The sequence below is a fragment of the Semicossyphus pulcher genome, unplaced genomic scaffold, assembly GCF_022749685.1.
Source record: "Semicossyphus pulcher isolate SPU_LCO1_2020_fin unplaced genomic scaffold, fSemPul1.0.p SCAF_6, whole genome shotgun sequence".
In the NCBI taxonomy this organism is placed as follows: domain Eukaryota; kingdom Metazoa; phylum Chordata; class Actinopteri; order Labriformes; family Labridae; genus Semicossyphus; species Semicossyphus pulcher.
In genome coordinates, this window is record NW_027211737.1 from 3,007,859 (window position 1) to 3,031,478 (window position 23,620).

Here is a 23,620-nt window from a genome sequence, read left to right on the forward strand (position 1 = left end):
AGACAAGTCCAACCGCCAACCACAGCTCATATTTCAAAATCATTCATGCTTTTTCCAACAAAGACAGAATGACTGTGTGCCTTTGCCTAAAAATACACTTGCATGTCATGGTCTTGCAAGGAGTGCATGACGTGTCTCCTTGATGTCAAACCAATAGAATTTATGTCTTCCAGCTCCTTAGGTTTTCTTAAGTCCACCAAGGCTGCACAATGCTCAACACATCTTCTTTTCAGAAGAGAAACTGTTTAAGTGGTTCATGTTGAGAGCATTGTAAAATCGTTATGACCATTTTTCAAGACTCCGTGGGTGTGGCCAAAACATTTGATCTCATCTGCTAAGCAATGTCATGTATAACATTCAGGGCAGTGCAGCCTTTAGCAGTGTGTTTAAGTCGTCTGAGTCAGAATCAGAGGAGGAAGCAGAAGTTCATTTCAGTTGGTGACGAAAAGGTGACTTATATAAGGCTTTGCTGTCCATATCAAAGTTAGCATACACATGATGCAATGGCTTTTTTTTAAGACACCTACAGAGCCCTGTTGTTGCCCTTGCATTGTCATGGCTTCATGTCTGCATTCACACAATAAACAGTAGTCTGTCAGCCACTCCAAATGTTCCTTAAATCAGCATCTCTCTCTTTATGTCATGGTCAGCCCAATCCAGACCATTAAAACCTCCTGAATGTGATCAAGAGGAAGCTGGATGTTCACAAGCCATCGAACAAAGACGAGCTGCTCCAAGAGCGGCCTCACTTCACCCAGCAGCACTGAGACAGACTGGAGGAGAGCATGCAGAGACGCATGAGAGCTGTGATTATAAACCAGATTATTCCACCAAACACTGGTCTCTGAACTCTTAAAACATTAGTATTCTGTTGTTTTAACATGAACACGAACTTGTTTTCTTCTTGTATTATCTGAAGTCGTCATTTTCTGCACATAAAAGGTTTAGAAGTAGGACAAATGATTACAATAAAATAAAGTTCATTTTACACCAACACAAAGCTATAAATAGTAGAACCAGAGAAGAACATATGTTTGCAGTCGTTTCTTATTTTTTTCGAGAGCTGTATATTAATATATCTTTTAAAAAATATGTTTATGTTTTTCGAACACAAACAAACACAAACAGGACAGAACACATAACGTCTTGGTGGAGATAATCAAGCTGAAACTGGCTGAACCCAACAGTATGTAAAACATCTGCTTTAGTCATAACATTTCTTTTAACCAATGACTTAACTTTCTATTTTAGTTTTGTGCTATTAAGCATTCTTAAGTGTAAGCCTCACTTTTTGCTTCATCGTTGATGTCACGAGTGGAGTAATCGCTTCAAATATTTCATATTACTAGAGAGGCCCTGAGACTATCCTCCCCTCTGTGTAAACCCCATGTCAGCTAATGTCTGTCTCTGTGTCAGATGGTTTTCTCATTTACAGCGCCCACCTGCCAGAAAGCGCGAAAAGAAGACTTCACCCTTCAAGCTAGAGCGGAAAGCCCAAGGATGGAGTACTGAGGCCCCTGGGAGGCCGTCATCCTCAGGTTACCACGCTGAACATAACTCTCAGTTTGAAGAAAGAGGCTGATTAAAGCCAGAGATAGAGGAAGTCAGAGCGAGACAGAGGCTGGAGAGCTGACAGCAACAGAATAGAACTCGTAAACTTTCAAACTGTAAAAGTAGTGGCATGTGTACCGTTTTATCAGTATCATGCTGTGTAATCCAAAAGACAAACTACAATGAGATGCTTCCTCCTGTTGCTCACCTGATTTTACACGGTTAAAGAAAATTCTATAGAAAATAAAAAACCTGAAAACCACTTGTGTATTATTTTGAGGGAAACACATACGGCAAGTTTCTTCTCTCTCCGTCACAGCTCTCCTTGTGGTTAGGCGACTGCTTGTTTCTTGAAGGGAAAATAAAGAGGAGGTTTCATTTGGAGCAGGTAATCCTCAGCCTCCATCTCAGGAGACCAGTCCTAAGACTCGTGTCTCACCTGCCTTCACTACTCATCTAACATGTGTGACTGTAACTAATTTGTGACCTCAGCCGGTTCAGATTGTGAGGGGAGGAAGAAGAGTTACTCGTACCTCAGAGAGCGTCTCTGTTGTTTGATGAATGACAAGCTTCAGTTGTTTTTAACATCTGGCAGGAGGACAAGGAACTAAGGGAGACCTGGAGGAACTGGGTCAAATAGTAGCTGCAAATCATCCTGTTTGTGTTTAAATCTGTGTTCACTGCCAGATGGTTGGGCTTTACTGCAGGGGCAGTGTTTTCAATCAGAGAAACGTGTACTAAAGTGACTTCCCTGTTATTAGATGGATTTCCAGCACTAACACTTAGTCACATAGGAGAGGAGGCAGCAAGTAAGTTTTCATTTAAATATTATTTTACTAAAAGAAAACATAACGACAAACTAAAGACAACAAAACCAAACAGGGTGGAAGCCAGTGTACAGAAGATTAGCTGATTGTGTCTACTGTAGCTACAGTATTAAAGAGCAGGGCCAGGTGAGGCACATCTCTGCCCACCAGGCTCCTGAACGGTGAGGCCTGTGAGGGTTTTCACATCTGTCAAATATGGGGTGAAATCCCATGCACGACAAATCATTAATCAAACTCTAAGTAGATTATTAGCTCCTCTAAAAAAGGTTACGTTTTCAGCGCCCGTTGCTCCGTTGTGTGTTTGACAGCAGGATTACTAAAAAAAACATTGTGGAAGAGTATGCATGTGCCAAGAAAAACTATATTATTTTTCGTCATGTCTTAAAACGACAGTTCTTATGATATTATCAAAACTTGTGCACAACATTTAATGCATAACCCTGTAAAAGTCCTACAATACCAACACTTTGCCACAGTCCCCCTTTGTCTTTCACTTACACACAGTAGCATCTGTTATGGGTCTGTTTCCTGTCTGGCACCCGAGGCCTGTACGACGAAACGTCTTCAACATACCCAGGGTGTCCTTTGGTAATCTGTGAACATCTGATTATAGCTTCCATGTTCATGATGCTACCTGAGTTTAAAAATACTTTTCACAAATGTTAGTGAGGATTTCCAATCAAGAAGTGCACAATACCTACAAAACAGATGATTTTGCCTCAGCTAGGCCAAACATATTTTCACATATTTCTTATAGAAATGGAAATATATCCAGACATATAATGGACGTACGTATAAAAGAAGATTGGACTATTAGCTGTAAGATAAGATAATATAAGATAAGATAAGATAAACTTTATTGTCCCCGGAGGGAAATTTGTCATGGACATAAGTGCAGTGCTGCTCACAATCAATACATTCATAATACCAATCATACGATACATACAATCATACAATAACATGCCCACTATCAAAAAATAAAAAAGACTGTATCACTGTGGCAAACCAGTGACACAGCAAATATCAATAAATACAGTAAGATACCACATGACAGTAAAACGCAATTTCATGTTGCAATTTATGCAAGAGTGGAACAACCTCCTACTAAAACATTATGTTAGTGCAGGCTGTTTGTTAAGTAGAGTGATGGAAGTAGGGAGGAAGGAGAGCTTGAAGCGATTGCTTTTATATCTACTAGCTCTAAACCGTCTTCCAGAGGGCAACAGTTCATATTCTGAGTAGAGAACATGAGAATCAATCAATCAATCAATCAATCAAATCAGAGAAGAGTCCTTCAAGATTTTTTGTGCCTGATTGACAACAATTTTTCCAAAGATAGTTTGAAGGGACAGGTAATCTTTCATACCAATCACTTTCATGGCACATTTAAGCATTTTATCAATCTTCCATTTACATTTGACAGATATAGAGCCAAACCAGGCTGCCATCCCATATCTGATCAGATTTCCCATGACAGCATTATAGAAGGTCAACATCACACTCGTACTTACACCAAACAATCTGAGTCTGCGAAGAAGTTGCAGTCTTTGGGCCAGTTTGGCACACAAGAAATCAACATGAACATTCCACTTCAATAAGTTATCCATCAGAGATCTGCGCGCTCTGAGTGCCTTTCTAGGATTAAAACTGTTTTACCCCTTGCCTGATTCTTGAATTGGCTTTCTTTCAGCCATCATACTCTAACATTTGTTTTCTTTTACTGTGTGATACAGCTCCATCTGATCTCTCTATATATTGTACAGGGGAGACATTTAATGTCATACAGTTTATAGTTTTAAAAGAAGCGCTGAGCGACATGTCAGTGCAGGAGTTCCTGAACCGGAATGCAGTTATTCTAAATCCGATCAGACCGTGGCTCCACTAAAACTACAAAGTGTCGGTGAGAACATCTTGCACGTAGTTAAAGAGTTACATGACAAAATACCCTCATGCTCATATGTTAAATATGACAGTAGTGGCAGCATCGGGTAAAGCTTAGCATAAAAACCCCAGTTATTTTTGGCCTGTCGACACAGTGAGGTTCTATACAGGACCATCCGGTTTAATATGGAACAAACCTCAAATATAGGCCTATTCTTAACTTCGCCTGGATTTGATTTAGTAGCCCGTAATCACAGTGTCTCGCTGGATGAGAAGGAACACTGTGGAAGGAACTGTGATATGTGAGTTCAACACGGACTGCCAGTTCTGCAAATTTGCATTATAGGTACATATGGGCACATCGGAGGTCCCTAGGGAGAGCAGTCTGAACACATTTCCATTCTGTGGATGGCAAACTTCATAATACATGTCTCTCCATAGATCCTATGAGCCTTAAACAGTATTTCACACAACCTAAGTGTGCTGCTGGAAAACCATCTCACAGATCCCCCACCTCTTGTGCATTTAAGAAACGACAAAGTCAGCAAAAGACACAACGCCTTTTTGTCTTTGCTCCCTGCTACATTTTTCCACGCTTTTCTCACTGTCGTCAGCCTTGTTATATATTCTTTATGAGACTAAAAGGATATCCATATTTGCAGATACTGCATCCCTGCACTCAAAATGTCTGATTCTTGAAAGTCATTTAATCCTACAGATTTGTGAATTTCAAAGCTTTGTCATTCAACTAAGCTTTCATTTAGCATTCTGATACACTGGTGAAGGGACGGATTAGCGTAACCCGATTACTGACTGGTCCTGTATCAGTGAGAGAGTTTTTTTTGTAATGTACATAAGACAAAGTTTCTAATTAGTATGCAATGCATTTCCCTGGGGTTATAATGCTGTTAATAACATGAAAGCAAAGGTTAAATGTTCTATGAGATTATGAACTAATAATTTAGCAGCAAAGTAACAGCGTGCTGAGCAGAGAATGACGTTGTTCTTGTTTTTGCTCAAGACTATTCTTAGACAGTTCTCTTGTTTGTTTCAGTCAAGTTTAAATGAAATGTGTTTTATGATGGTCTCTGAGGTCAAATACGCTTTTTCAGTTTCTAAGGGGGCAGGTGTGTTTGGGTCTGAGAGGCTGGTCCTTTATAGTGACTGTCGTACATCAACCATTTAAACTCTCTTTTGAGATTCAACTTGATTCAAAACATGGCTTAACTAAAATAATAATCTGATTACTCACTCTCACTCCCTACTTAAATACAGTAGCTTGGTCATCATTCTGGACACAGCACTTTGTGCTGACGTGTTGTTGAAGTCAGGTGACGTAGTATGAATGGAGCAAAAGTCTGCTTGGAGGTGCAGGGTGATTGAAAGGGTCAAACTTTTACCCAGAAGCACGGGGTTGGATTCCAGCGGGGAACCAACGGCTAACTTCTTTTAAGAACATAACTTATTTTAAAGTTATATAGCGGACATTAGTTTCCCAACATCCATACACTAGTTGCATAGCTATGTACGTTAGAACTTATTGACACCCAAACTATAAATGTACGTACTGTGAGGGGTTTTTTATGTGGTTATGAAACAGACCTAAGCAAACAAGACTATCTGTGAAAAGATTGACTATTTCTATAAACCTATTTTTAATGCCTGTGAACGCTGCCAGTCAGTGTCCAACAAAGCGATTTTAAGCATGCAGACCAAAAGTGCCTTTATTCACATTTTTCACAGATTCACAGTGACTGACTCATTTGACAGTTAAAAAATAGCAGGAAGAATTTTCCATCAGAAAACAGTCCTTACACATGCACAGGACAGTCTCAGGATTGACAGCAGATGTACTGCTTTGTCCACACAGGTCACCAAAACGGAAACAAAACTGAAGTTCCTTACAGCAGCTTTAACATAACCAAATTGTGACCAAAAACTGGTGCTAGAGGAATACAGATATCATCATCTTTTAAAGTGTAAGGTGTTCATGACTAAACTGTGGTGTTTGATGAGTTGGGAGTGATCAGATTCACTGCTTTGTTCTTCTCACGCTGTTCCCTCTCCTGTCACGCTGCTTTCTGCTTCCTTCTTTGAGCTGGGGGAAGAAGAAGACTTCCAATGGTGTGTTTACCAACCAAACCAGCTCATTCTGCATTTCATGTTGTTAGTAAGATGTGTGCTAACAAAACCAACATTACTTTAGACTTACATTGCAACTACATTGCAAACAGTGAAATACATAAGCCATGTGAAGAATATGTCCCATTCTGTAAGCAGGTCAGAAAGCAAACTTTCTCCACTTGCCAAACAGAAGTTCTGATGTACTTGTTTAAAACAGCAAACAGCTCCTAGAGCCTTATCTATCGTTAAAGGAGACCATTGGTTAGGCTTTAAAGGGATGATTGACTTTATGCTGGGCATCATCAGGACTACTCCACCAGTCTCTCAGGAGGTCACCCTACCACCGGATGGACTCCATAAGCCGAGCAGCTGATGTGTCCGCGTGTAGACAGCTAACCAGCTGACAGCCGACGTCTAACAGCAGCTTTGGTGTATAAAAGATAACAAGGGTTAATAAGGGCAGTTCATGTAAAGGGACAAACATCAGGGACATGGTACGTAAAATCCTCTGTTAAAACAATAAAACAAGCAAAGACGAGAGCATCGCACAGCACCTGATGTGCTCTGTGCTGCAGAAGTCATTCAGGTGGCATTCAGTGTGAGCTAATTAAAGCAAGCTATGGCTATGTGTAGAGTGCGTGGAGACCAATTTATCAAGACAACATGACTGAAGGTATCTGTACGTAGTTCTCATGGCTCATTCAGCTGCACTGGGTGTCTTGTGGGAGGAAGAAAATGGTCGATACTCTAATCTTCAGCTCAGGTGGCTGAGGAAGCAGACACAGTCCAGTACTAGGGATGACAGGAGGAAAGAGACTGTTGCTATGGGAACGAGTCTGTAGATAGTTTTCAGAGGGAGCTGAAGTATTTCAAAGCAGAAAAAAGGATAGTTTGTACATTTGTAATTTCCTTTGGGTTTTGACCTGTTAGACAGTTAAAAAGTCTGCCAAAGAAAGTCTCTGAGATAAAAATGAGCTTTGACAGTATCTCTGATGCACACTCAGCAGGGACCCTCGAGAATTTTCATTAGAGGCGTAAGTCCTGTGTGGGGTCGCAGCGGTGGCATCAGGAAAGCGGGGGGCCGGCCCACTTTTTGGGATTTCTTTCTAATCATCTATTGAACTTGCCCTGGGTAATGACCTAATTCTCATTGAGCTTCCCAGTGTGCCACTGTGCTTCCATCTCCAGCAGCTGCCTCCTGCTTCCCTTCACTCATCGCTGCATTCATCGACTTCCAAAAGATGCAAGGGGATGGACATGGAGGCAAGCAGGAGGAACCATCAGCTCAATAATGGCTGCATGAGAAGCAAGACCCACGTGAGAGAGGGGTCAGTGTAGTCTGTCACGCCTGGCTTCATCATCATAGCTCTGCCCAGCTGTAAGGGATGTGTTGTGAAAATCAAGTGCGGCGGGGCAGGAGGAACGACCTTCTTCAGCTGTACGTTAAAGGACATTGTGTGATTGAGTGGCCTCTATCTCTGAGAGTACCACTTACATCCGCTCACACATTGTCATCATATCTAACACCAGCCTGTCATAAGATGTAATATGAAGTGATTTACTGCAGCAAAAGACTCCATGCAATCCAAGTGTGTAAGCTCCTTTCTTTGTTTGAAAGCCTCATCATTCCTCAGTCATATGGCAATGTCCGTGATGAAGCACCCTGATATTTCTTCACTGAAGACTGGAGGGGTAATCAAGAAATAAATTGTCCAGACTGCGGGCAACCCCCTGCCTGTCCCACTGCCTGTCATTTGGACTAATCCCCTGTCATCGTTGGAAAAGTGTAATGGACGGCAATCCTCTGAAGCATTCCAAAAAGTATCTTCAAAGAGAAGAAAAACTCTGACACCTCAAATCCCCTTACGTTTTTCACCATTAATCATGTTGTGTTTCTTATACTGGAGTTTTATAAGGGGTATTTGGGAGGCATAATATCAACTGCTGCTGACAAAGTGTGTGTCAAATTGATAAAGAATGTATGTAAAATGGCAGTGCTGGTGTACAAAGGGAGCTAGATCATCATAATCCTCCGATAGCAGGAATCCCATTAGCTACGGGTCCGTGACTTACAATAAGAAGGGTCAGATTATTGCTGCGATCCAGCATCATAAGCTGCTGTCACCACTCTGCTGCACTACCTACACCAGTGTGGAAATCTCCATCTGATGACTTTCTGTTGGAATCATCCAAGATGTGATGGACAAAAGCCATTTTTAGAAATGTTATTCACCGTATGTTGAAAATGTAGCAATCTGGATATTTGAATAATTGTGACATAATATAACCCTCCATCCCCCCTTTCTCTCTCTTTCCATGTATACTGAAAGCACTGAGGCCTAAACAAACCCAAATGCATAACTTTTATAATATTAATAGAATTTAACAACCAGTTAAATAAAATGTATGAAAGTGGTGGTAAATTATAGTCACAGTCACCATCAGAGCCAGAGTTACATGTGCTTCTCTTTCAACCAGGGCATCTGTCAGCAGCCACGAGAGTACTAAAATAAATCATTTTAAAGACTCATTTTCTACATGTGTAGTAAAAAGTGCCCACATCTATTTCTGCTGTGACCCACATAATAAATACCTGATCACTATCAACTTTTGTTACTTACAGTAATGGCAAGCACAGAGCGTTACAGCTGGCTGATAAAAGCGCCGACTTGTGTTATATATAGCACATGTCCTTTATGCATGACAGCACCACTGTATATCCTCCCATTAGAAGAGTCCTTGAGAAAACAACGTTTAGAATTCCTAACTGGAGGTCGGCTTCCTTTGTTATTAACACTCCAGATCACACACTGGAGCACTTTAATTGCAAGAGGTGTGAATTCAGATCATCTTTTTCATGTGTTATTATACATAGGTTTGTTTTTACAGCAACAGTACATCAGTGCAAACATGTCCAGGAGTTTCCTATTAGCACATGAACATACGGTGAGTCACTGCCATTTTTGGAAGTAACAATACACTTAAATTTCTGATTGTTTTTAACGCAACTTAAAGTTTACCTTTCACTGCATTTGGGAAGAAAATCTTTGTAAAAAGTGTCTCTGTTGGAGTTAGAAGCTGACCTGGGAAGTATAAACCATGTAATATTGCTAATAACCACAGTAAAGAATTTCATTTGTTATACCAGCTATTTAAATAATTTGTTGTCTCAGGAAGTAAAGAATGTAGACCATTTAGTGCAGATTAATTAATTCTTTGGATTAATGTTGGCTCTCTCTAAATAATATAATGAAGACTTTTGTTATGATATGGCAGTATTTAAATAAAAAAATAAGATGATCTTTTTTTCATAAATTCAAACTTATTTAGTCAGAGTGGCGCATCGTTCTAGATAAGAGATTCAGGAGTAACCATATTAATATTGGTTACTTATATTGGGACTGTTATGACCAAGTCACCAATAAAAATATGATATCTATAGTCTGTTGGTCTGTTAGGATTTTTTATTGATCTAAGTCACTTGTTGTTTATGCCAGTTAAATGAGTACTTTTACTTTTGATACAATAAGAACATATTGCCCATGAATATATAGTAAAACTGAATGTAGCACTAAGGAACCTTAAAATTACATTTCTTTTTTTCACATTCATAAATTGTTCCCATCCCAGTACAAAGCAATCTTCAGAATATCAACAGTAACTACCATTTAAATATCTCTCTAAAATACCTGCTCACCTGATCATTGCATATCATTATTCTCAGATGAACACTACAGCACCACAGCTTGTTAGTCATTGGCCACAAAGGTAGACTGCACAGCTGGACAATGAAATTACATTTATAATTGTACCGTTGTACACACTTTTCCATCTGTGCAGTGCGGCGTGTTGCCAATTCTATATCTGCATGTGTAAAAATGTCTGCTCCATGTGGATTTACAATTTCCTTACAGTCAGAACGCAGAGAGGAGGTCTTACATAACAGAGGCGACTCCCTTGACGGCTGGCTTGCACTTTTGCCTCTTCCGCAGCTCAGACATGCTCGGAGGACTGTATGTACGGTAGCAGGAACTGGCGTCTGGAGGAGAGTTGGGCTGAGATGATATTACAGCGCTCTGTTCTCTCTCTCTGCAGGGATAATAACTGGACCAGACCTATGGCAGGATTCAAGCCAACAAATTCCCACAAGGCCAAGACCAAAGCCAGAAGGCTGGAGGCTGAGGTACACTGCTATACAGAGCAAGAAAGTACGGTTAGTTCACAGAAATGAGGAATCAGGCAGAAATAGGACTGGGACTGGTGCATTTTATTGTTATTGTACCAAAAAAATAGAAAGTAGTTTAATAAAAAAAACGAAAATTTAACCGAAAGAAGCCAATCTTCCTAAAAATGATCAGTGAGTCCCACTGACCTGTCGTTTCTTCACTATATGCATTGTCTATTAATCTAGTTACCTTCATGAAGAGTCAGAGAATCACCAACGCCAGTACGATTCATCCTCCTGGTCTGGACAAAAGTAGTGTGAACCATAAAAAGTAGGATTCATTTTCTTCATTTTGCTGGTTACACACTGGAGATGACTTTGATCTAGACAGAATAACACTGGTGGAAATGAAAAAAGGTTGTTAAACAACATAATATTGACAAAAAATATGGAATATATTTGATTAAATATCCATCCATCTATACTGTTTATCTTGTTCAGGGTCGTGGGGGGCTGGAGTCTATGCCGCCTGTCATTGGGCAAGAGGCCGGGTACACCCTGGACTGATCACCTGTCAATCACAGGGCTGACACATAGACAGACAACCTAACAAGCATGTCTTTGGACTGTGGGAGGAAGCCGGAGCACCAGGGGAGAACCCACACATGCACGGGGAGAACATGCAAACTCCACACAGAAAGGCCCACTTTGTCCGAACCGGGTTTCAAACTCGGAACCTTCTAGCTGTGAAACGACCACACTAATCACTGCACCACCGTGCAGCCCTTGATTCATTATATGTGACAGAATTAATAAGGAAGCAGAAGGTCAGTAGTATTTGTTTTTAATTTTTCATGTTTCATGCATTTTGACCATTTATCCAAAATTGGCTACACATTGCAAATGCATTTTCTTTTGAAAAAAAAAAAATAGTCCCCACGAATTAGACCAAAGCAACACAACTCAATATGAAAGGGGAAAAATTGCTCGAGTGAAGAGTGTGATTGCATAAAGTCTAAATACACTAATGTCCAGATGTTGTTTTTTCTTATTCTTATTTAATTACAAATATTTTTCTTTCTTGTGGGTTTATCTTGTCATGTCACCGTATTGCTGTGTTTGTAATGTGTATGCCTGAAACTACTCACTGTCGGCAAGGAACAGTATCTCATAAACAGAAACAAAGAGAGTGAGTGTGTAATCTAAAATCTCATTTAATCCCCAAAATGTGTTCTATTGTGCAAATCCCTGCGCAATATACCTTTAATCTGTTGAAGACTGGTTTGGATGTAGAAGTGGGCACCAGGCAGAACAGAAGTCAATAATAAGCCTCCTTTATTGCCAGTCAGTGTGTAAGAGGTTCAACAGGATGCTGAGTTAGTAGCCGGAAGCTCTGAGACAGACCGAGCTCCGTAATCCTGTTCATGCTAGCCAAGGGGCAGAGAGCAGGTCTGGGTACAGTGTGGCAGGAAGACAATAGTGGCACTGTGAGGCAGACAGCTGGGTTTCCACCCCCTCTCTCCTCCCCACCAGCCCCCACCTACATGGCTTTGTTCCACTAGCTTAGACCGTGGCAGACCCAGGGCTTCCCCAAACCCTCTGACATCACTGCCCAGCTGATAGAGCACAAAGGATCCTACAAAAAAGGATGCCTTCTATTTATAAACCATGAATGAGTGCCATGATTCCTCAGCCTCAGTCATTTGTGCTGGAGCTTCAGGCCAACACTGTATGGCAAACTATTATTGGCCCTCAAAAAAAGCTTTGCATCTATTCAAAAAGAAACAGCCATATTGCAAACACCTGCAGCCTGAAGGGTACACTTTGAAAAGACACCCAGTAACTCATTACATCAAGTGGGCGGTCCATAGACTGCGTTTGTATTTTAAACAAGTAGGTTAAGAGGTTCTTATGTTGTCCAGAGCATGTCTACGTAACATACCTCAAGCAGGGCTGCAGGAGAGGTTAAATGCACCTAAAGACCATTTACACACCTGCACAGCCCAGGAGTCAGGTGAGGGGAGGGAAGTGTACCATATAAAGTCTAAGAAGACAGAAAAACATTTTTTAGAACCTGATTCTACTATATTCAAACTTAAGACCTGCAATAAAATGATGTAATTTAGGCACTTTGGTCAAGAGTGAGATATATCAACACAGCAATAAGATGGTTCTCCATGCAAGTTACAGACATGCATGGTGTCCAGAGGATATACCCTACTAAAGAGCATTAGGCCAGGCAGATTTTTAGAAAAAAATATTTGTTATAGTTATATTATTATATATTATATATATTATTATATTATTATTATTATATATATATGTTATATATAGTTGTCCGAAGTCTACGTAATACTCAAGAAAGGATAAATGAATGATGACGAGCATGCCTGAAAATGGCAGAGCATCCCGCTGTCACTGCTATATCTAATGGTTCTTTTACATATTATCTCTAAGCTAAAACTTTATATGGACCTTACAAAAGATGGCATACTGCTTAAACAGTGAGGTGAATATTGCTATTGCTTTTGTCTGTTTGTGTGTGTGTGTGTACACAGTCAGGGCTTTTCTTACTGTACAGCAGGTGTTCCCAACCTTTCTGACTACATGGACCAGACAGTAGCAATAATATTTTTGACGGACCGGGGGGCTCGACGCGCATGCGCATAAATCAAACGCACGGAAATGCAGACAGATCGTATCTGTATTTATTCTGTGAGGAGACTGCATCCAAGTTTTTTTTTAATACGGGACGATCCATATGATCCATAGTGTGATCCTAGCAGTTTATCTGAATTTATAATGTGATCCAGCAGTGAGCAGTTTATAATCATGCAGCGCAGATTATGAGCAGCATTAACATCACGGTTAAAGGCAGATATCCATACAAGTAAAATCCAGAGACCTTTGTAAGTACTTTGTTTTTAGTTTGTAGAAAATTCCAATCGATGACTTCTTTAAAGTGTAAAACAAGTCATTGTTCTTTTTTTTTCTTAGGTGTAACAGAGATTAACAATGCTTCTGACAATTCTGTTACAGCTCCTGATCGTCGGTGAGTAAGACTTTTTCTTGTAAAGTACAATACACTGTGAACAAAACGATGCAGTCCTCTCCTATAATGTTGTTTCCTTTACTTGTTGATAGCATCAGTAAATTCTCAAGGGTCGTCGACTGCAGCATCTCTGACTGCAGCAGCCACGACTGCAGGAGGCACCGCAGCCACAGCCGCTATGACCGCCGCAGGCACAGCCACAGCCGCCGCAGCCAAGACCACCGCAGCTATGGTACCAGCTGCCACGACCAAAGCCAACGCAACAGTGACCACAGCGGCAATAACAACAAACTCAACCAACACAAACTCCACCACCAACACCGCTGCTGCTACACACGCTGGGATCACGTACACGAGTGGTCTGATTGTGTGTCACTTCAGTGTTGTTCTCTACAAGTTTGTCTTCACAGTGTAACTTGGTTGTGTTCTGTGACTTTTACAGAATATAGTCATTGTTTATCATTTGGAAACAAAGTATATAGTTTATGTAAAAATGTAAAACCATGTGAGGCACTAGTGATAGATTGAGAAAATCTAGATGATCCTGTGCGTTAAAATGTTGTATTAAAAGTTCTTTTAGAAGTCACAATATCTCAGTTTGTGTGTTTTTAATGTCACCCCCTTTAAGTTTTACCCACTTTTTTTCAACAGTGCTCCTTTTTTTGCTAAAATTCATTTTTTTTTCGTCTTTTTTTCAAAATTTATTTTTGGGAGCATATTTGCGAAAACTGTTTTGCTGAATTATTGTATAAAGTGACTAGTCTATCTTAAATGTTAATTGTACTGTATAATCTAATCTAGGCCTATATGAAGTAAATTATATACCTGCTATAGACAGCCATGATTTGGAGTTGATTTAAAGAAGTAACTGCTGAAAATTTAAAGCTAAAATGATCAATGTTTTATTTTTAGTAGAAATACAAGAAATAAATGTTTTGATACCAACTCTATTATATATATTATATTATATTATAACCTTGAAAAACATATTTTTTTATGTACAACCCATCTCATCTGCATACTAATCTTTAATTCAACCTTTACTCCAGCCACTGTACACCTCAGGTGAAACCATACAAATAAGGAAAAATACTGAATAGAACCTTTTGGCACCAAGGCAAGCTATCAATGCCATTCCTAGTGTTGCTCTTTAGTGGTGTGTGTGAAACAAAAACACAGAATAAAATCATATGGCACAACATTAACAGTATAAGTGAAAAATAAAGGTAAGTATAAACACAAAGTACAAGTTAGAACCAAAAAATACAAGTATAAATGAAGGAATGTTACATTTTACATTTGATTTCTGATTTTTAATTTGGGAGGAAACCGGAGCATCCCGGGGAAAACCCATGAAGGCATGGGGAGAACATACTCCACACAGAAAGTTACCCGCTGGTCAGCAGGTTCTTCCTGTGAGGTCACAGTGCTAACCACTGCAACCGCCATGCCCCCTTATGAAACAGACCCTTTTCACAGCTGACATCTTGACTTGAACCTACTGCAAATCAACATGTCGGCTGAGAGAAAGGTCTACGAGAAGGGAGAGTGGGAGGGAGAAGGGAGGAGAGGGGAAGGAGTAGGGGGGAGGAAGGAGGGGGGAGGATAAGATGTTACTATTTCTTCCACCTCTCAGGCTTCCTGGACCCCCGGAAGTGTCCGGCTTTTTTCCACGTGGAAGGTTGCGTCGGTGCTGTTGTGGTCTGAGGCTGCTCCACAGACACTACGGCCAACACCTCCTCCATAGGTTGGGGGTATGTTGCGTCCGCACTTCCTGAAGTACTGGCAGTTGCACTAGTGTCGATCTCCATGCTTTCTTCTTGAGTCTTGTATCTTGCTTTGTTTCCTTTTGAAGCCCAGTTGTTTGCCTGCAGTTCTTTCCTAAGCTCAATATTGTGTGAGAGCTGGATGCTAAGATTGGTCTTTAGCTTCCCCAGCTCTCTACAATAACTGGTCTCCTTCTCAACAATGTTCTGCCGCAGGGTGTTTATCTCGTCTGCTAATTGTTGTTGCATGATGGCCTTTTCAGCCCCCAATTTCCAGATGAGAACCTGGTCTTCCGTCACCCTGTTGAGGAGAGGCTTAATTTGGGTCTCAAGTTCCTGCTGAAGGCTCTCAGCCTGCTGTCTCGCAGTGAGCACATCAGTTTGGTGTCGCTGGCTGAGTTGGTGCTGCGACACTCTCAAGCTCTCCAGTTCTTCTCGGAGAAGCTTGGTGTTGTTCCTCTCATCCTGGAGCTCAGCTGTTAACTTTTCTTGGCGGATTTTATGTGCCAGTTGTAGCTCCACAGAATTGTTTTCAGCAAGTTTCTGAACACCGACCTGAGTTTTTAACTCCTCGATCTCGGTCCAGAGCTCTTTCTCCTTCTCAAAAGATGTCTGCTGCAGGTTGCCGATCTCCTCTGCCATCTTCTGCTGGAGGGCGTCCTGTTCAGCTCGCAAGGTCGATATCACATTCTGGTCCTGTGAAACTCTTTCAACATGAGCCTCCACTTGCTGTTGAAGCTCAAGCTTATTGGTCTCCACCAGCTGTCTGGCACTGAGGACGTCTGTTTCATACCTGAGGCTGAGCTCATGGTAAGAAACTTTCATCTTCTCCAGTTCGTCTTGGAGGACATTGTTTCTCTCCCTTTCCCCCTGGAGTTCCTCGGTTAACTTCTCTGTGTCTACCAAGTGTGCCACTTGCTGGTCCTCGTCGTCAGCATGAAGATGTTTCATCTTTTTTTGCTGAGTGGTGTCCCTTACCTGCGTGGCAATCTTGGTTACACTAAGAGTTTCCTCATTGCTCGACTTCTGCAGCCCGTCCAGGTCTCTTTTGGTGCCCTTTCCCCTGTTGTTCCCCTCCTTCAGGGCCTTTTGTTTCGCCAACTGTTTCTTGACGTTCTCCAACTCTTTGCTGATGAGGAATTTCTCGTTCATCTCACTGCAACAGCGAGCTCTTTCTTTATCCAGCAGTTCGGTGAGCTGGCACACATCTCGACGAAGGGTTTCAAGCTCCCTCGCGTTGTTCTGCCGTACTCCACCGAAGACCTGCTGTCTGTTGATCCTCCTGTTCTGGTTTGCTGTTTGCTGCATCTTTTGGCTGGTTTTAGTCAGGTTCAGATGAAATGCTTCTTAAATTTGCAGAATGTCTGATAAGATGTTTCTATATCTGAGGTCTGCCTTTGTTATAAATTCACTAGTTCTCTTTCTCACAGTAGCACATGTATTGAAAGGTCTGGAATGATATGAACGCCACCCCCCATGATATAGACTTGGTGATGATGTCATAGTACCAATCCTTTGATGCTTTGAAGTTCCATTTCAATTCAAATCAAAACAAGTCCATACATTTTAGTGACATTAATGTAAAACACAATATTATCAAAGCATGTATTAATTAATCAGATAGAAATGAAAAGAAAAGACAACAAACAAAACACAAATAAATAAGCAAACAAACCAACATGGAAAAAGGGGTAATTTATTGATCTGTATGTGTGTTTATGAAAGTTAGTGTGTGTGTGTGTGTGTGTGTGTGTGTGTGTGTGTGTGGAGTGCAGAATACATATTGTTTCATGATCAGCACCAATCCGTGCATCTGTGTTTCCAAGAAGTCCAGTCTTTCTGAGAATAGCCACACCCACTGCAGACTGGTTAATGCTCTGCTAACTGGACGAAGGCCGGTTTGGACAGTTTGAATAATCTTGGATGACACCATTTTTTTTGTTTTTGCATGGCCAGATGACATACAATAAACTGAGCCAGCTGGAGGGTTGTGTGTGCTCCAGTTTAGGCAGCTTGCAAAAAAGATTGTGCCTGGAGGTATTCATCCTTTAAAAAAGTAAAGTATTAGATCGTGGAATACAAGGCTAGTCTGACACCCAGGATCTAGAATCTTGACATTAGCTACCAGTTCAGACTGAATTCTCTTCCCCTTCCGCTGCCTGCATACAATAACCTCTGAGCTAGCCACTTGCATCTGAAAATGGAGAGGTTTAGTGAAGCTTTGGATCATGCAATCAGGCAGGTCAGTCTGCTTCTTTAGCTGAATGGTTGTAAAAATAGATTATGTTCTGGACACTTTTTTGTGAGGATTTAGTCATTTAAATGTCATGATGTCTCCCCACAAGCAAATGCTCCACCAAAGCGAGTTCCCTCTCCAAACTATTTGGCAAGGGCACCATTGTCGCCAGTGTAGCCAGATCATGCTGGTTTAGGTCTACGAGAATGAAGTTAGACCCAGACCCTGGTGTCTCAGACCCCTACTGAGGTTTGAGAATTCCCACAATTATTTTTTTCTTGGGAAAAAAAAGTTGCAAAATCTTGCAAGAAAGTTGCCAGGTTAGTGATACTGCTGACTGTCATCTGTGCATATTGGGAAGAGAAGGGCGAAAGGGTTGTTAATGGATCCTTCAATGCAACATATGTAGTTGTTTAATAACATATCTTTCTAATAACATCTGCTAGGGATATTGTTTAAAAATGGTGAAGAGGAGAGAGGCAGAAAACATATAGAGATAAAGCCCAAATAAGCAGCACGCAAACTTAACAATGAGTTATTTCATACAAACAGAACAATTCCTTGTGAAAGTGTGCCTACGACACTTTATTGCAAATAATAAATCTGTTGAACTATATTAAACATTTTTTAGGCACAAGAGATAAATTATTACATTTGTATTCATCTATCACAAATCATAGCAGCCCACCTGCAGTGTATCGTCAAGGTCCTCAACACAAGGAGAGAGATGAGCTGAAGTCTAATCAATAAATCTTAACTCTTACTTCATCAATGCTGGGAACAGTCTAATGATCTATCCAGGGATTTCCACCAACTTCATGTTTTGTCAGGAGTCTTCCACTGCATCCATCTCTTTAGTGACAGAAGCTGTCAAGCTCAGTTGACACATATGATGAATCGTGAAGTTCAGTCCATTCAAATATTGGCATGCATAACTGACTGACAGCGTAGGAATAATTATGAAATACAGAATGTGTGGAAATGTCTGTTCTTTTCTATCATCATTTTTAAAACAACTGAGAAAGTGTTCCTAAGAGCGATGCTACTATCCACATACTACTATGTTTAACCAGGAATGGTAATGAGAGGAGAAATCCATCCCCAGGTAAAGATTCAAATGATCCAGTAGTTTACACATCAGTGTTCATTCTGAGAGCTATTTTAGATTTAGTCTTAGTCATTTTTACCCTTTATACTTTTAGTCTATAGTCGACAACAACTCAAAACATTTTCGTCCAGTTTAAGTCAATAAGAAATCATCACATTTTAGTCATTACTTTTAGTCAAACATTCGTGTCGTCAGTTTTGATTATCAACAATCTATTTTTAGCTGGTCAATGTCTCGTCTTTGTCATGGAAAAAAGATCGTTAACCAACATTTTTGTCATAATTTTTGGTAACAAAATTAACGCTGTTGACAGACAATCCCCTCTTTGACTCATGCTTGATCTTTAATTATCCAATATTTTCCAATATTCAACTAGTTTAAGCAAACCAACATTTGGTGCAAAATGTTACTTGTAATACCTTGAACTCCAAAGAGTCTGACAGAGCTAGGTGAAAGGTCAGGAGATCAAAGCTATTACACTTCATATTCTAGGGATCTTCATATTCTGGGTTCTGTTTCAATCATCATTAAAAACCATCCTCACTTACATACTTGACAAGATGTTCAAGAAAAACTAAAAAGTCAGATCATCACCAAAGTATATAAAAATCATCTTGGAGGGATCTTGAATAGTGCAAAATTCACGTTTCATATTTTGACAAATATAAAATAAAACAAACTGAAATGTACAAAAGACATTCAAAGGCACTTGAGGATTGATTCTGATGACTCTAATCACCTGACTCCGCACGGACCTGGTCCTTTTATCTAATTTGCTTTATGACCAAATATCTGCAGAACAAAGGGGGGAAGTAGCATCGCATTGTTTTAAAGTCACACGAGTTTGGCTTGAACTATATCCATACAGCTTGGTTAAGTTTAGGCACCAAGCTGGCTTGTTAAGCTTTAGGAAAAAAAATAATGGTTTGGGCACGTTAGTTACATTACGAACGTAGGTACATGGCATAGCGTAAACAACTAGCGCACATATGCAACTAGCCTAACTATCTTTCGTACAATATGTGAACTGGTCCTGTCTTTGCTTGACCTATTCATCACCCCTAACTGCCACCCCGTCCCCAGGTGAATCTCAAGCACTTCATACTCTTTAACCTTCCTTTAACAGCACATCAGAACAATAAGCTCGAGGATCTGCATCATATTTTCAATATTAAGCACATTACTCAACAGACTGGTATGGATAGTTATGGAAAGCAATGATAAATGGCCTCTTTTTCATTGAGGTATGTACTTGTTAGGAGATAGAGGATCTCAGATATCATCAGGCATCAGTTTGCAATAAATCTAGATCAACATAATCTTACAAAGGAGCATAGCTCTGCTACTGACCCACAGCCGTGCTCCAAATTTACTTCTTAGTCAAGCCCTCTGCGTCATTATTACTTTTCAAGACTTTCTCTTTTCCCAGTTGACTTAAAGGAAATCCACACAGAAGCAGCTGTAAATGTATTCCAGTTTCACAAAAACCTTATCGCAGACATGGTGAGACAGCAGGGCCAGAGGATTGGATTGCAGATCCCAGACAAGACATCCAACCCTCATCGGCTTGACCTCAGGAGGGCAAAGAAAACACACGACTTCATCCTCCAGTTTAAACACTTATCTGATCATTAGCATATTCTTCTTTATCCAGTGGGGACAATTATGGGCAAATCAAAGCAAGCCTCGGCCACTGTAGGTGAGCCAAGGCTGTTAGATAGGGTGCTACAGCAGCGATCTGGTTCTGCTCAGTGGTGCGCGGGTGGATTTAATTTTGATTAATGGTGGCAATTAAATAGATGAAAAGAAGTGGACGCCTAATGAATTTATCAGCCTTTAGTCAAGAGTGTAAAGGGAGGTTCTGAAACTGGTCTCAGTGCCTGACGTTCCTAATGTGATAGAATAAATCACAAGTTAGACTTTAGTCCTGTTTGACCCTATTTAACACTAATGGCTAACGCAGAATGTAATTAGTCCCCTCTAATTAGCCTGGCCAAAGTCAGATACTTATCTGTGATAATTGCCATATGTTGATACAAATGAGCCTGATGAGAAGTCAATTTGTGTGCAACAAATCTGTAAGTAGCTTAGAATAAAAGTGATGTCATGAGAAAAGCACACAATAGCTTTTATGTTGAAGTGAATGTCACTGACAATAACTCATTGGCTCTTTGAACTGAAAAGCAGAGGAAGCAGAGAAAAGCGGAGCCGTATCAGTCTTCACAGAGGATTAACCCTCTCCCAAGGGGATCTCCATGCAACAGGAAAATATTCCTGCGTTAAGTGGACTGTGTCGCAGACAGAAATCATTCATCATGTCCGTCTGTGTATCTGTTTTGACCACATGTGATCTCCTCCCCAGACACATCCTGAGCCAGCTACAGGTCACCATGCAGGGCCTCCTCTTGAGGAAGCAAGATGCCAGAAGTTACCTAAGCTCCTTCTGATTCAGCCCACCGTGAGCATCAAAGCATAGTTCAACAGTGATGTCAGCTAAACAGCAACTAGAATGAACACTGATTTACAGAAGCCACGAGAGGCAAGTGAGAATAAACACAGGAGAGAACACAGTAAAGACCAGACTCAAAAAATGTATCACCAGTAATTTTTTCTCTTGCTATCTTTCCAGAACTTCTGTACTAATCCGTTATAATTACATAGAGACTTTCTTTTGTTACTCCTCAATTTTCTTTAAGACAATAAAAAAATCGGAAAATTTGGTTTCTGGACCCCAGAAAATGACATTTCTTTTCCACTTTGTGGGAAATTAATGTCCGTGGATAATGAGCATGAGCAAAAAACTGTGGCTGATCAGTCACAGGAAACTTCATCTGTCATTCAAAAACAAAATGATGTCATGAGAACAGACTTGTTCGTGAAAAGCAGTGGGAAAAAAACTAAAAGAAGATTCCAAGTGAGACTAAATTTAAAATGTAAGGTTTTTACAGATTACATGCTTCGTGTTAAAACACATTTACACAGACGTCCACTGCAACTGGCCCTCAACACGTGGCCTCTGAGCAGCCACATCACAGCAGTTAATGCTTCTTGTTCATGCCTCCCTGCTGAACTGCACGCCTTTCCTTGGACAGTTTATTATTATGACTACAACCCACTCTTTATTTGCAGTGGTGACCTTTGATTTTTGCCCTCTAGATCTCAAAAGGGCCATTGTGGCAGTGAGGTGATGTGTCCCTGAGGGGTGCTTCCTCTGTGTTATGTCATAGTTTACAGTTCAAAAAGCAAATTAGACGTCTAGAGAACTGTGTCTCTGTAAGCGGAGTTTACAGAGACCCCCAGTCGGGTCCCTGAGCAGCCAGCATCAGGGTCTCTAAAGGCCTGAAGAGGTTGTTCTCAGTCTACATGATAAAAGATCTCAGAGAACAGAGAGTCTTTGTGCTCAACACTGGCCTCTTGGTTCTGTGGTGTGCCGCAGACATGCAGGAAATCATGAAGCATTAACATGAGGTGAGGTTCACCCACGCTGCTACTCCCTGTATGTTTATGGAGAGCAATGTGCCATGTCACCGCTTTTTAGTTCCACTGCAACCATAAATCATCAACTCTCATCTCTCAAGTTGTGAACATTTAAGTTGATAGCAGGAATATCTGACTGATGCTGCAAGCATTTCTGCCAGCAGCTTCTTTTATTTATTCATGTATTGTTTTTGCATTTGTGTGCCACAACTCAGCTACGTTCTCAGTAAGGTGGAAAACCTGCTGAAATGGCAGTTAGAACTGTATTCAAGAGCTAATTAAATTATTTTCTGTGGACCGACACTTCCTTCTCCTACCCCTGCCTACAGCTGCAGCACCTCATCCATCTGTAACGGATTGTAACAATTGAATTGTGCAATACTCTGGCTTGAATACTTATACATCTATATACAGTGTGTTATACTTTTAGCAGATCCCCTTTCATTCACATGGTTATGTATAGTAGTTTAATATATATATATTTCATTACATTTATTGTTATCAGATCTATTTGTTTATAAACAATTTATTTGTATATCTATTTTCTTTATAATGGAAAATAACACATTGTTATAATCATGTTTTTAATATTTATTGTTTTTTTACTTTTGATAATTCCTTTATTTCTATTTCTATTTTAGATTTCAGGTTTCAGGTGGGGACGAATCTGATTAGGGAAAGGTAAACCACTTAATCCAATGAACTGTATGGATAATGGATCTATACCTTTAAGTAAAGACATAATAACAAGGTTGTAAGGACTGCTTTCTTTTAGTTGTATTTAAAGCTGCTAAAATCAATATAAATAATAATTACTCATCCTCTTCTAAACCATCCTCTTTTTACAAAGCCAGCGTTAGCCATTACTGATAAACTAGCGTATGTTTGCCCCTCCCTCATCTCCAGCAACAGTCTTGCTTCCAAATATGGTCACTTCTGGCTCAAAAAAAAACAAGATGATGAAATGCTCGGGTTTAGAACATTAGCCCACAAGCCAATAGGTGTTGTCAGAGTGGCAACGTCCTCTTCTTATAAACAGTCTATATCTGGGGCCCTGGACCATCCCTGCTTTTCCTGGTTAGTAATGCATCCTTTCAGCTGTCACTGCGGTGTGTGCTCTTTCTCCTCTTCACTACCGGTGTCAGGGCCCCTTCTATAGAAGGCTCCCCTGGGGTCTTTGGAATGAGTGCAATTTACAGGGTCTCACCCCTATAAATTGATTTCACTGAAGGGGTCAATGTCAAAGATCTTTTAATTACTGAAGTAAAAGCTCTGTGGAGGCATGGAGGTCTTCCTTGATTGAAACATGTTTCTCTGCGCTGGTTACATGGGTAAATGCTGTTAGCTGAAGTTACAACGACTTTACAGCAGCAATAAAAAGCATCTGGAGGGGCGGCTCTTACAAATCTGTCACACAGCCACGTTTGAAAAGG